Source organism: Kogia breviceps, chromosome 2 (genome assembly GCF_026419965.1).
Source record: "Kogia breviceps isolate mKogBre1 chromosome 2, mKogBre1 haplotype 1, whole genome shotgun sequence".
NCBI classification, from domain to species: Eukaryota; Metazoa; Chordata; class Mammalia; order Artiodactyla; family Physeteridae; genus Kogia; species Kogia breviceps.
In genome coordinates, this window is record NC_081311.1 from 119,706,920 (window position 1) to 119,719,533 (window position 12,614).

The window sequence follows — 12,614 nt, forward strand, 5'->3', positions numbered from 1 at the left end:
AAGATACTAGAGTATCATGAAATTCACAGGTGGGAAGAAAAGGAACAAGGGTAGCTCTGGGGATCTCACCTTTCTCTAGAGTAGAGCCATTCATGGGGACTCCCACTCACATGTCGAAATTTCAAGCTACTAAAAGAGAAACCTGGATGATTCAGCTTGGATCACAGATGCATTCCTGAATTGGTCAGCCAAAGTCAGAGGGTAGAATTATGTGGTAGAGCTATGAGCACTGAGGGCCACTGTTTGGTGTCAGGGTGAGCTGGAAAGCTACTTCAAGAGATGTGTAGTCTTATTAGGTTGACTCCAGAAAATAGTACATTTATTTTATATTTATTAATGTCTCAAGATGAAACTTTATGCTCAAAGCTACAAGACATCTTTGTCCACTGACAATTAGACTACATTTACAATTATGAATTTCAATATGTGCCAGATCACCCACTGCCATATTAATAAATGGCTTAATCTCTTATAATACAGTATGCCAGTATAATGTAGTGGCAATATAGCATAGGGGCTTAGAGTGTAGACCCTTGAGCTAGACTTGCATGGCTTCATATCCAGCTCCACCGCTTTATTAGCTGTGAAAGTTTGGACAAATTACTCAATCTCTGACCCTCATTTTTGCTGTTTATAAAAAGGAAGTTTATCAGTGAGCTTTTGCTGCAGTACACAGCACCACAAAAATCTCAGTGGCATGTCACAATAAATGCATTTAGTTCTTGCTCGGAAGTCTGGGGGTAAGCAGGAGGATGTCTGATCCAGGTTGAGCTCAACTGGACATGGTTCCAAGTGGAGGATGGGCCTAAGTCTGTGCCACATGTCTCATCTTCCTTGGACCTATAGCTACCTGAAACATTTTTTTTTTCTCAGAGTAAAAAGCAAGAGTGAAAGGAGGAAGCCCACTTACTAAAGCTACATATTTTGGGGCTCTGCTTATGTGTTGCCTGCTGTTATCCTATTTGGTCAAGGCAAGTCACGTGGCCAAGCCCAAACTCACAAAGAGCAGAAGTACACATGCACCTCCCATGAATGTGTGGTGGGGAAAGGGAAGAATAATCTAATATACCGCAGAGATTTAATATTAGTATCTAGCTAATAGAGTTGTTATAAGTTTAATACTATACATACAGAGCTTAGAATAACACTTGGCACATAGTAAATGCCCAATAAATATTTGTTATTATTAGGCATACTCTTATGCAGAAACTCACACAGAAGTTCAGTATTGTTTACCTGTGATATAAAGTAGATATTTTACAAATGTGTCACTTCAAAACATGTGTGCTTAAATTTAATTTAAAACTTATCTCTAATTTTTAAATTGTAGATTAGATGAACAAGATTATATGTCTTTCAGACTGGCCAGCCAGCTTCTGGGATAGTCAAAGTGGTTACTGCCTCAATTACTTAACTCAGTAAAGTCATAGAACTACTAAAGATTGAGTTTTGCCTTCTCATTTTAGAGCTAATGTGTTGGGCCAAGAATGGTGAGGTATCTAAATCAAAGATAAAGAGATAGATGGATGGAAGGTGGATAGATAAATGATAAATAGATAAGTAATTCAATAGAAAATGGTAATGCAAGGAAGCACCTAGATCTCTAGAATTCCAGTTGAAAACTCTTCCCACTATATTACACAGCCCAGGTGTTGTTTCCTGTAGTTTTGTTTTGTTGTTTTTTTTAATTTTTTATTTTATTTTTTTATACAGCAAGTTCTTATTAGTTATCTATTTTATACATATTAATGTATACATGTCAACCCCAATCTCCCAATTCATCCCACCCCCCGCCACTTTCCCCCCTTGGTGTCCATACGTTTGTTCTCTACTTCTGTTTCTATTTCTGCCCTGCAAACCGGTTCATCTGTACCATTTTTCTAGGTTCCACATATACGCGTTAATATACGATACTTGTTTTTCTCTTTCTGACTTACTTCACTCTGTATGACAGTCTCTAGGTCCATCCACATCTCTACAAATGACCCAATTTCATTCCTTTTTATGGCTGAGTAATATTATCTAAGTGCTGTTTATCATATTTTTTTCTTTCAGCAACCCATATAAGAAGAAATAATTTTAAGAAGCTTTTAAAATAATTTTTTCAACTGTTCCTTCAATTGAGAATAATATTATTTTAGGATGGGGTTTACTTACAATGTTTAAAAAAAAAAATCCTTACAGAAACCTTCACTTACCTACTTAACTAATATTTGAGTACTTATCTGTTAGGCACTTGGGCATACAGCAGAAAAAGAGAAAAAAGCTGGTCTTGTGAGCATACATTACATAGACGAGACAGGCAATAAACAAACTAATGCATAGTATATTCCACAATCCTTTATCTGCAATTCCAAAATCCAAAAGCCCTAAAACTGAAATTTTTTGCAATTCATATAATGGTAGAACCTGACCTAATCTTAACTTGTTTAGTAGTAAAACTGATATGAGCTATTTATTGTCTTTTTACAAATACCACTGAGAATGGATATATGTTTTGCTGTAGAGGTATTAATATTTTATTTCAGAGTGCTGTCCCAGACCTCTCAGACTAGGGGGAGAGGCCGCATAATTACAGTCCATTTACCATATTACCTTTAAAAACTCAAATAATACTTAATCCCAAAACACATCTGGCCCCCTAGGGATTATATTGGGTTGTTTAATATCTAGAAATTATAAATACTGTGACTGGAAATGAAGTACATATGGGTATAGAAAATGAGGGTCAGTAGGGAGAGGGATACATGCTCGAGGGTGGGAAAGTTGTTTAGCTAGTAGTAAGAGAAAACCCCTCTGGGAGGTGACATTTGAGCAGATTCTTGAAACACTCAGTGGAGCTCTCAGGGAAAAGAATGTTTCAGGCATTGGGAACAGACATGTGCCTAGATGGAGAAATGTTCCAGTCTGAGGAGGAACCAAGGTCAAAGACCTTACCCCAAAGTGTACTTAGTATATTTAAGGAAGAACAAGAAGACCACTAGGCTGTAGGTTACACAGCAAGGGGAAAAATGATAGAATAGGCTCTCAGAGGTAGCCAGGGCCCAATCATCTAAGGCAAGATAAGGCCTTTGGTTTTTATCATAGATGTTCTGGGATATCTTTGAAGTGTTTTGATCAAGAATATCTAAAATCCAATTTTCTTTTTAAAAATATTGCTCTGTGGATAATAAAAATATCCTTTTTTTGCTACATGGATAATAAATTGTTGCAGTACCAAAGATTAGAAAAAATAAATGATCATAACTGGTTGAAATTCAGAAATTTAACAGTGCTTGGTCATTTTTAATAAAATACTCTTAATCGTACTTTAATAAAATAGTATCTTAGGTGTTCATTGAGCAAGTGCTGTGCTTTGAATTAATAATCTAAATATTACTTAACTATCATGTTTGTTCTTTCTTTCTAGATTTTTCTCTAAGCATTAGAGCTGAGAAACTAGCTTGGTCATGATAATGCTATTCCCAGTCTCCCTCCCTCTTCCAGAGAGTCTTCTCTTCTACCTGCTGGGAGATAACTAGAGGAAAGAGCCCTGGATTTGGAATGATAAGAACTGGTTTCTCAGCTGGCTCTGCTACCAGTTGATTGTATCAATGGTTGAGTTGTTTAACCTGTCTGGATTTCAGTTTCCTATCCTGTAAGATATGGGGATTGAATCATCTGACTTATATAGCTCTTTCTTACCTGGAGTCATAAATTTAGCAAGTCCTGTGTGTAAGACTAAATTCTATGATTCTTAATGAGACCTCATTAAGAATCTCAAAATGTCCTTAAATATGAATCTAAAGAAATATAGAATAACTGTCTGTTCAGAATTCACCCTTATTTCCTTTTTAACAGGACCAAGGAAATATATACCAGAAGCCAAGAGCACAGAATATTTTTCTTCATCAATCTGTAGAACTGTGATACTCCTCTAATTCCATCAAACACAAAGGAATGATCACCTTGACAGATGGCCACAGAGGATGTCAACAATTTTTTGGAGGCAAGCAATGAAATATTTGTGCTATGAGTTTTCTATTATTAAGTATGTAGAAATAAGTAGAATTTTCTTATGTTTTAATGAAAAAATAAAAAGTAGTCTTTAATATAGCAATTTATATAAGCATAGCTATTTCTTTTTCTTTTTTTTTTTTCCTGAGCACTGTTGCATGTCAAAAATTATAGTAAGCTGCTTTTGCCCTTACCTGGAGTACTATATAGTATAGGACTACATTATATCACTAAATACAAAAAAATTAATAAAAATTAAGTACCCATGTTTGAAAATAGGGCTCTTTGCATCTATCTTGGACACACATATCATATAACTACAAATACTAAATAGTTTGGGAAGTTATAATTATTTTCTGCTTATTTAAAAATTATCCATACCATGTGTGAATTTTTTTTGTTTAATTTCTACATTTTTTCCCTCACTTATTTTAAACAACTATTCTGAAGTGCTCCAAAATCTTGGGATGTCATCCCTTTACATCCCTAATAGCTTTATATTTTATGAGAATCGTACACCATAAGATCCCATTGAACATTTTGTTACTTCCACAGCAGCTCTTATTGCTCCTGGAAAAATAGCTGGCCAAGGAGTATGGACCACAGTGCCATCTTCAAAATTGAAACTAATTACATTACCCTTTAAAGGGGGTTTGCTTGGAAAGAAATTGACTGGATTATAAAGAAAAAAATAATAAATTTATGGAATCTGCTTTCTCTACTTTCATGAAAAATAGACTTAAAGTAGATGAATATAAAATGAAATAAAAGTAAACTCATAAAAATTTGAGTAGAATGCACTAAAGTTGAATTTCTCCAAGCATTTTATACAAACAAAGAAACTAGATATGTTCAGAATTTTTAATTTAGTGTTAATTGAACTCATAGGCCTAAGGTCATCCAGCAAATGAGTCTGCTTTTTAAGCTGTACATAAAAGGATGCTTTCTAGGTAAAGGAGACCATAAATGTTTAAAAAACCCAGTGTAGAGCTTCTGAGTTTTCTTTCAGTAACTAGAGTCAAAATTAGTTCTTGCTTTTCTGTTGGGGAAAATTTCATCTAATTACATTCAAATTATTCTGCAACTTTTTGGACAGCAAATCCTGATCACAAAAGAAAAGAAAAAGCAGCTGTGTTGCCCTTTCCTCGTAGTTATAAGAATAGCATTATTATGCAGTCACTAGGCTTTATAGAACCATAAGTGATTATCCACTGGCGGTTTTCTGGCAGAGAGACACCTAAACCTTTCTGAACTGCTGATAATGTATGCCTTCTCTTTTTAAGGATCTTCAGAAAAATAGATTTCATTGCTTCCTTCAGTAAACCAATCTACTATAACAGCTCTCAGGAGTAGGGAGATCTTTCTTAACCCTTTTATTAAGTGACTGTTTCTAAAACTTCTTTTCTCAGAATTACACTTTAATCACGATTTAAATCTTCTCTTAGTTTGATATACATAATTCACCTATTTAAGAAAATAGTTAAAATTGACCATTGCTAAATTAATGGAACTAGTTCCTATAAACAGTGCTTCTCTGTAAGCAGCCTGTAGTCAAATTTCTTCTTTCTCTAATATTTCCTTTTTTAACTCATCCACATGTCATATCTTATTTTGATCTTCAGTTATTCTTTAACCACAGCAACGTATCTTGTGTCAGATAGCTGTAATTCATATTTCTTCCACATTATATTAAGAACCAGCCCTTTGTTCTCTTTGAATTGCATTCTATTTATGACCATATCATTAATAAGCCACAGATATTTATAATTCTAATCAAAAGTGCTATTTCATTTATTTCCCATATTTTAACATTTATTTGCAAATTATGATTTTAAAAAATTTCAGTAGTTAGAAAGGCAATTAGAACATAGCAGGTATGACTTACAAGCTTGCTATTCAAGAACACAAATTCGTAGAACAGATTAAGACTGACTGATTAACCACAACTTTGCCATACCCACCAGCTGTGTGACCTTGAACAAAATGACTCTCTCTGACCTCCAGTTTGTACATCTTTAAATTTGATAATAATAATTGTAAGGATTAAATGGGATGGATAATAATAAGTAAAAACTTAGCTACCTAGCACTTGTGTAGTACATAATTCAATAAATAAATGATGCAATTATTCTGCTTTTTGCAAAATGAATAAAAACAGGTTTCCTCGTAGTAGCAAGCTGAACTCTTGCAAAAGCAATAATGAATTTGTCCATTATACTCATGACAAATTTCTTTTATCATGTTTGTTGTACTGCTAGTAAATTTTATGCCCATTGAAGTTTCCCAATCAGTAGTTTAAAGTTGATTTTTAAACATGTAAAAATAGCTTATCCAGAAATAACCATTAAAAAACATAATTCTTAAAAAATGGTTGTTAACCTTTTAGTCTCATGAAAACTATGTATATTCCAAATTTTGCAAGAAATTTTACTTGGGTGTTCATGGACTCACTGCCTATTATAAAATTTAACTTCATATCAACCACTATTATTTGGAGAAATATTCCATGTGCAAGGCAGAATGATTTGAAGAATTTTCTTATTTGGATTAAATATCTTTTATGTACACATTGATCAGATATTTATTTAGTCTGAGAAACTGATTTGACATTTCACTAGAAAAATAAAAGTAAACAGGCAGTTTGGTTCTCTGTTAAAGTTTCCTAGGTTTCTGTAACAGATTACCACAAACTGGATGGTTTAAATTAACAAAAATTTATTCTTTCACAGTTCTTGAGACTAGAATTCTGAAATCAAATTGTCCATAGGGCCATGTTATTTTGAAGGCATTGGGGAGAATCTGCTCTATGACTTTTTCTTAACGTATTGGCGACATTCCTTGGCATGCATTGGTTTATAGACTCATCACTCCAATATCTGCCTCCCTCATCACATGGTTTTCTGTGTGTCTGTGTCTCTTCTCCTCTTTTTATAAGGACACAGTCATGTTGGATTCAGCATGACTTCATCTTAACTTGATTACAACTGCTAAGATCCTGTTTCCAGATAAGGTCATAGGTGTTGAGGGTTAAGATTTGAACAGTGTCTTTTGGGGGAACACAGTTCAACAATAACACTGTCTTTTATGTATTTTTTTTTAACTGAAAATAAAGTTAGGGAAGAAAAATTGATTTTAAAAACAAAGTTTTTTCTCCTAAGAAAGAAGTTTTTACACTTGTGAAAAGACACATTTTACTTATAATGATTTGGCAGTATATTTTCTTAAACATTGTTTCTTGATACTTTTTCCCATCTCCTCTATAGCTCTATTTCTTAAAATTATGTAACAATAGCTATCATTTTATTTGTTTACTTGAGATCAAAGTTCAAATAATAGTATTTGTTTTATTATCAAAGACTTGAGTCCACATTACACATATAAACAAATGAAACACCCTGAAGACTGTAACGATGGTATAGCATTTGCATTTATAATTGTACTGATAGTTGTACTTTGTAAATGAACGGAGTCAGTTTTTCCTTTCCTTTACTTGATTCAAACCAAGGTTACTTTTTAATTCAATGAGTAAGAAATTCGCTTTGAATAAAGTTAAGAAAAATTGATGACCTTTCAAAATGAACATAGCCACTATATATTTTTAACATTAATTCTACACTTTATTCTAGTCAAGTCTTTCTAACTTATACTTGGTATGTGGTATATAGATCATCAGTACATTTTTATCATATCATTTTGCATTCATTTCCCATATATTTAGACAATTGTCACAGATTTTTCATGTAATAAAACTTATACAGGGTGTACACTTTTATTTCAGCACTTCAGTAAAAAGATTTTATGTTTATTTTCTTCTCTTTGAGCTTCCGAAAGGAAGGGAGGTAAAGCATTATAAAATCCTATTGTAGGGTCCTTGTGTTTTTCCATTATTGCATGAAGCACGTGAAGTTTCCAAAACATACTTTTCTTGTGGGTAAAACCTGCTTCAAATTATTTTTTGCATGTAATGGGCACTCAGTAAATGTTTTTGAAGTTAATGAAGAAAATTGTAATTAGGCCCTCTGCTGTAGACAGCATCCAGAAGGATTCCTATTGCAAGGTAAGTTAATTCTAAAGCCAACTCAGTTATACACCATTCATGTTAAATATTTTCCTTGAGTTTGGTATAAACGATAAACAGAAGTAGGAACTAGAGAATTTGCAGTGCTGAAAAGTGGAGCTATGTTCTTTATTTCCCAGAACTTAAGCCTAAAGGACTCCAGGCTTTGGTTTATATTTTTATCTATTTTTCCAAAAGAATGTTTAGACTTTGGGGAAAAAAACAAAATGCATGGTTAAATGAATAGTTGACTGTGTATTTAAGGAGTGAGATTTTCTAAACTATGGATCAAATTAGTAGAGTGGTGGTTCTCCACCCTAACTGTGCTTCAGCAAAACCTGGAAAGCTTTTTAAAAACACAGATGTTTTGGTCCTGTCTCTACAGATTAATCTTGATTATGCCAATTACTAGCTGTATGACTTTGAGCTTTATTTAGTCCACAGAATCAGATTCTCTAAAAGTGGATATGAGAGTAGTAGACTTTCCACACAGAGAAAGACAAGTATCATATGATATCACTTATATGTGAAATCTAAAAAATTATACAAAGGGATTTATTTACAAAACAGAAATAGACTCACAGACATAGAAAACATAGGGGAAAGAAAGGGGAGGGATAAATTAGGGATTTAGGATTAACATATGCACACTACTATATATAAAATAGATAAACAACAAGGACCTATCATATAGCACAGGAAACTATATTCAATACCTTATAATAACCTATAATGGAAAAGAATCTGAAAAAGAATATATATGTGTATATATGTGTGTGTGTGTATAACTGAATCACTTTGCTGTACGCCTGAAACACTGTAAATCAACTATACTTCAATCAATCAAGCAATCAATAAGAATAGTAGACTTTGGGGGACTTCCCTGGTGGTCCAGTGGTAAAGAATCCACCTTGCAATGCAGGGGATGCCGGTTCAATCCCTGGTCGGGGAACTAAAATCCCACATGTCACAGGGCAGCCAAGCTGTGCACCGCAACTGCTGAGTTCACATACCTCAACCAGAGAGCCCGCATTCTGCAAACTACAGAGCCCACGCTCCTTGGTGCCTGCAGGCTACATGCCACAACTAGAGAGAGAAAACCCGCCCACCACCACTAAAGAGAAGTCTGCATGCCACAACAAAGAGCCTACATGCCGCAAGGAAAAGATCCCACGTGCCACAACTAAGACCTGACGCAGCCAAACAAAATAGTAGACTTTTGGATGAGAATGTACCTCACAAAATTGGGAATAAAATATTTACTTAGAGATGTGCTGATCTAATTAGGAAAACTTTGAACTGAAGAATAGGGGATTTGAGGAGATAAACAGGCATATAAAACAATAAGGACTCTGTAGTATGAAGAGGATCAGTAACAGTGAAGTAAATACTCTGTACCTCTGGTAAAAAATACCTGATGGAAATATAAGAAAATTGTACTTTTTCCCTCAAATGTCTATATTCAGAGGCCCAGGGTACATCTGAAACTGGAATGGACTGATTTCTTAGGTGGAGGATTTAACATCAATGGAGTGTTCCCAGTGAGATTGAATAACAATTTGCTAGGAGTATAACAGTGGTAGTTATGGTGATGATTAGGGATAGGCTAGGGGTGGTTTAGGGGATTCTTATAGATTGGAAACCTCTAAGGTCCTTTCCAACTCTAACATACTATATTTGTAAATAACAGTCCTTTCTTTGCACTTACTTATTCTATATATTTTGGACACTTTTATTTGCCAGACACCATACTGGAAGATAAAATTTATGGATATGAAGAAAAATAGAATATACTAGATTTGATAATCACTACAACATAGTATAATGGAGGCAATTAAATGACATAATCGTATTTCATTTATATATGTGTTAGTTCTGTTACCATTTAGGAGCTAACTGAAATGTATGAAATGGGAATTCCAATGTAATTAAATGTTCAGAAAGAAATTACATTGTGATTATTAGAAGAAGTATCATTTTTTTAAAAATTGAAGTATTGTTGATTTATTATAGTAGTTTCAGATGTATAGCACAGTGATTCAGTATTTTTACATTTATACTCCATTGAAAGTTACTACAAGATAATGACTGTAATTCCCTGTGCCGTATACTATATCCTTGTTCCTTATCTATTTTATGTATAGTAGTTTGTATCTCTCAATCCCATACCCCTATCTTCCCTCCCCTTTCCTCTCCCCACTGGTAACCACTAGTTTATTTTCTATATCTGTGAGTCTGTTTCTGTTTTGCTATATACACTCATTTGTTTTAATTTTTAGATTGCACATATGATATCATACAGTATTTGTCTTTCTCTGTGTAACTTATTTCACTGAGCATACTATTCTCTAGGTCCATCCACGTTGCTGCAAATGGCAGAACTGTATTCTTTTTTATGGCTGAGTAATATATTCCATTGTATAGATGACCACGTCTTCTTTATTCATTTGTCTGTTGATGGACATTTGTGTTGCTTCCATATCTTGGCTGTTGTAAATAGAGCTGCTGTGAACATTGAGGTGCATGTATCTTTTCGAATTAGTGGAGTTTTTTCCAGATATATACCCAGGAGTAGAATTGCTGGATCATATTAGTTCTATTTTTAGTTTTTTAAGGAACCAGCATACTGTTTTCCATAGTGGCTGCAGCAATTTATATTGCCACCAGCAGTGTACAAGGATTCCATTTTCTCCACATGCTTGCCAATAGTTGTTATTTGTAGATTTTTGATGGTAGCCATTCTGACAGTTGTGAGGTGATATCTCTTTGTTTTGATTTGCATTTCTCTAATAATTAGCCATATTAAACATCTTTTCATGTGCCTGTTAACCATCTGAGTGTCTTTAGACAAATGTCTATTCTGGTCTTCATCCCATTTTTTGATTGGGTGCCTTTTTTGATACTGAGTTTTATGAGCTGTTTATATATTTTAGATATTAACCCCTTGTCAGTCATATGATTTGCAAGTATTTTTTCCCATTCTGTAGGTTATCTTTTCATTTGATCAGTGGTTTCCTTTGTTGTACAAAAGCTTTTAAATTTAATAAGGTCCCATTTGTTTATTTTTGCTTTTATTTCTTTTGCCTTAGGAGACCGATCCAAAAAAATATTGCTACGATTTATGGCAGTGTATCCTGCCTGTGTTCTTCTAGGAGTTTTGTGGCTTCAGGTCTTACATTTAGGTCTTTAATCCAACTTGAGTTTCTTTTTGTATATGATATAAAGAAATGTTCTAATCTCATCCTTTTACATGTAGCTGTCCGTTTTTCCCAGCACCACTTATTGAAGAGACTGTCTTTTCTCCATTGCATATTCTTGCCTCTTTTGTCATAGATTAATTGACCATAGGTTTGTGGGTTTATTTCTGGAGTCTCAATTCTGTTCCATTGATCTATGTCTGTTTTTGTGTCATTATCGTGCTGTTTTGATTACTGTAGCTTAAGTGTAGTCTGAAGTCTGAGAGGATGATAACTCCAGCTTTGTTCTCTTTTCTCAAGATTGCTTTGGCAATTTGGAGTCTTTTATGTTTCCATATGAATTTTAGGATTATTTGATCTAGTTCTGTGAAAAATGTCATGGGTATTTTGTTAAGGATTGAATTAAATCTGTACATTGCTTTGGGTAGTTGTGGACATTTTAACAATATTAATTCCTCCAATCCAAGAGTATGGGATATCTTTCCATTTCTTTGTATCATCTTCAGTTTCCTTCACCAGTGTTTCATAGTTTTTGGAGTATAGGTCTTTCACTTCCTTGGTTAAGTTTATTCCAAGGTGTTCTTTTTGATGAAATTTTAAACAGGAATATTTTTTTACTTTCTCTTTCTGATGGTCCATTATTAGTGTATAGAAAGCAACAGATTTCTGTATGTTAATCTTGTATCCTGCAACTTTGCTGAATTCATTTACTAGTTCTAGTAGTTTTTTAGTGGAGACTTTAGGTTTTTTATATATAGATAGTGTCATGACATCTGCAAATAGTGATGGTTTTACTTCTTCCCTTCCAATTTGGATGCCTTATTTTTTTTTTTTCTCATCTGCCTCCTGTGGCTAGGACTTCCAGTACTATGTTAAATAAAAGTGGCGAGAGTGGGTATCCTTTTCTTGTCCCTGAATTTAGAGGAAAGGCTTTCTGGTTTTCATCATTGAGCATGATGTTAGCTGTGGGTGTGTCATAAATGGCCTTTATTATGTTGAGATATGTTCCCTCTGTACCCACTTTGATGTGAGTTTTTATCATGAATGGATGTTGAATTTTGTCAAATGCTTTTTCTGTGTCTATTGAGATGATCACATGATTTTTAACCTTCTTTTATTAATGTGGTGTATCACAATGACTGATTTGTGAATACTGAACAATCCTTATATCCCTAGAATAAATCCCACTTGATCATGCTGTGTGATCCTTTTTATATATTTTTGGATTCAGTTTGCTAATATTTTGTTGGAGATTTTTACGTCTATATTCATCAAAGATATTGGCCTGTAATTTTCTTTTTTTGTAGTGTCTTTGTCTGGTTTTGGTATCAGGGTAATGGTGACCCTGTAGAATGAATTTGGGA

The 12,614-nt window shown here is 33.9% G+C and overlaps 1 protein-coding gene across 6 annotated transcripts in view; it reads left to right on the forward strand.

The window, feature by feature from the left end:
• The window catches only part of MBD5 (methyl-CpG binding domain protein 5), a 396,020-nt gene that overhangs the window by 169,294 nt on the left and 214,112 nt on the right, over positions 1-12,614 (forward strand). For all 6 annotated transcript variants that reach the window (XM_067025972.1, XM_067025973.1, XM_067025974.1 and 3 more), the window contains one exon: positions 3,841-3,988. The gene's annotated coding sequence lies outside the window, so the exon portion shown is untranslated. The remainder of the gene's footprint in view (positions 1-3,840; positions 3,989-12,614) is intronic.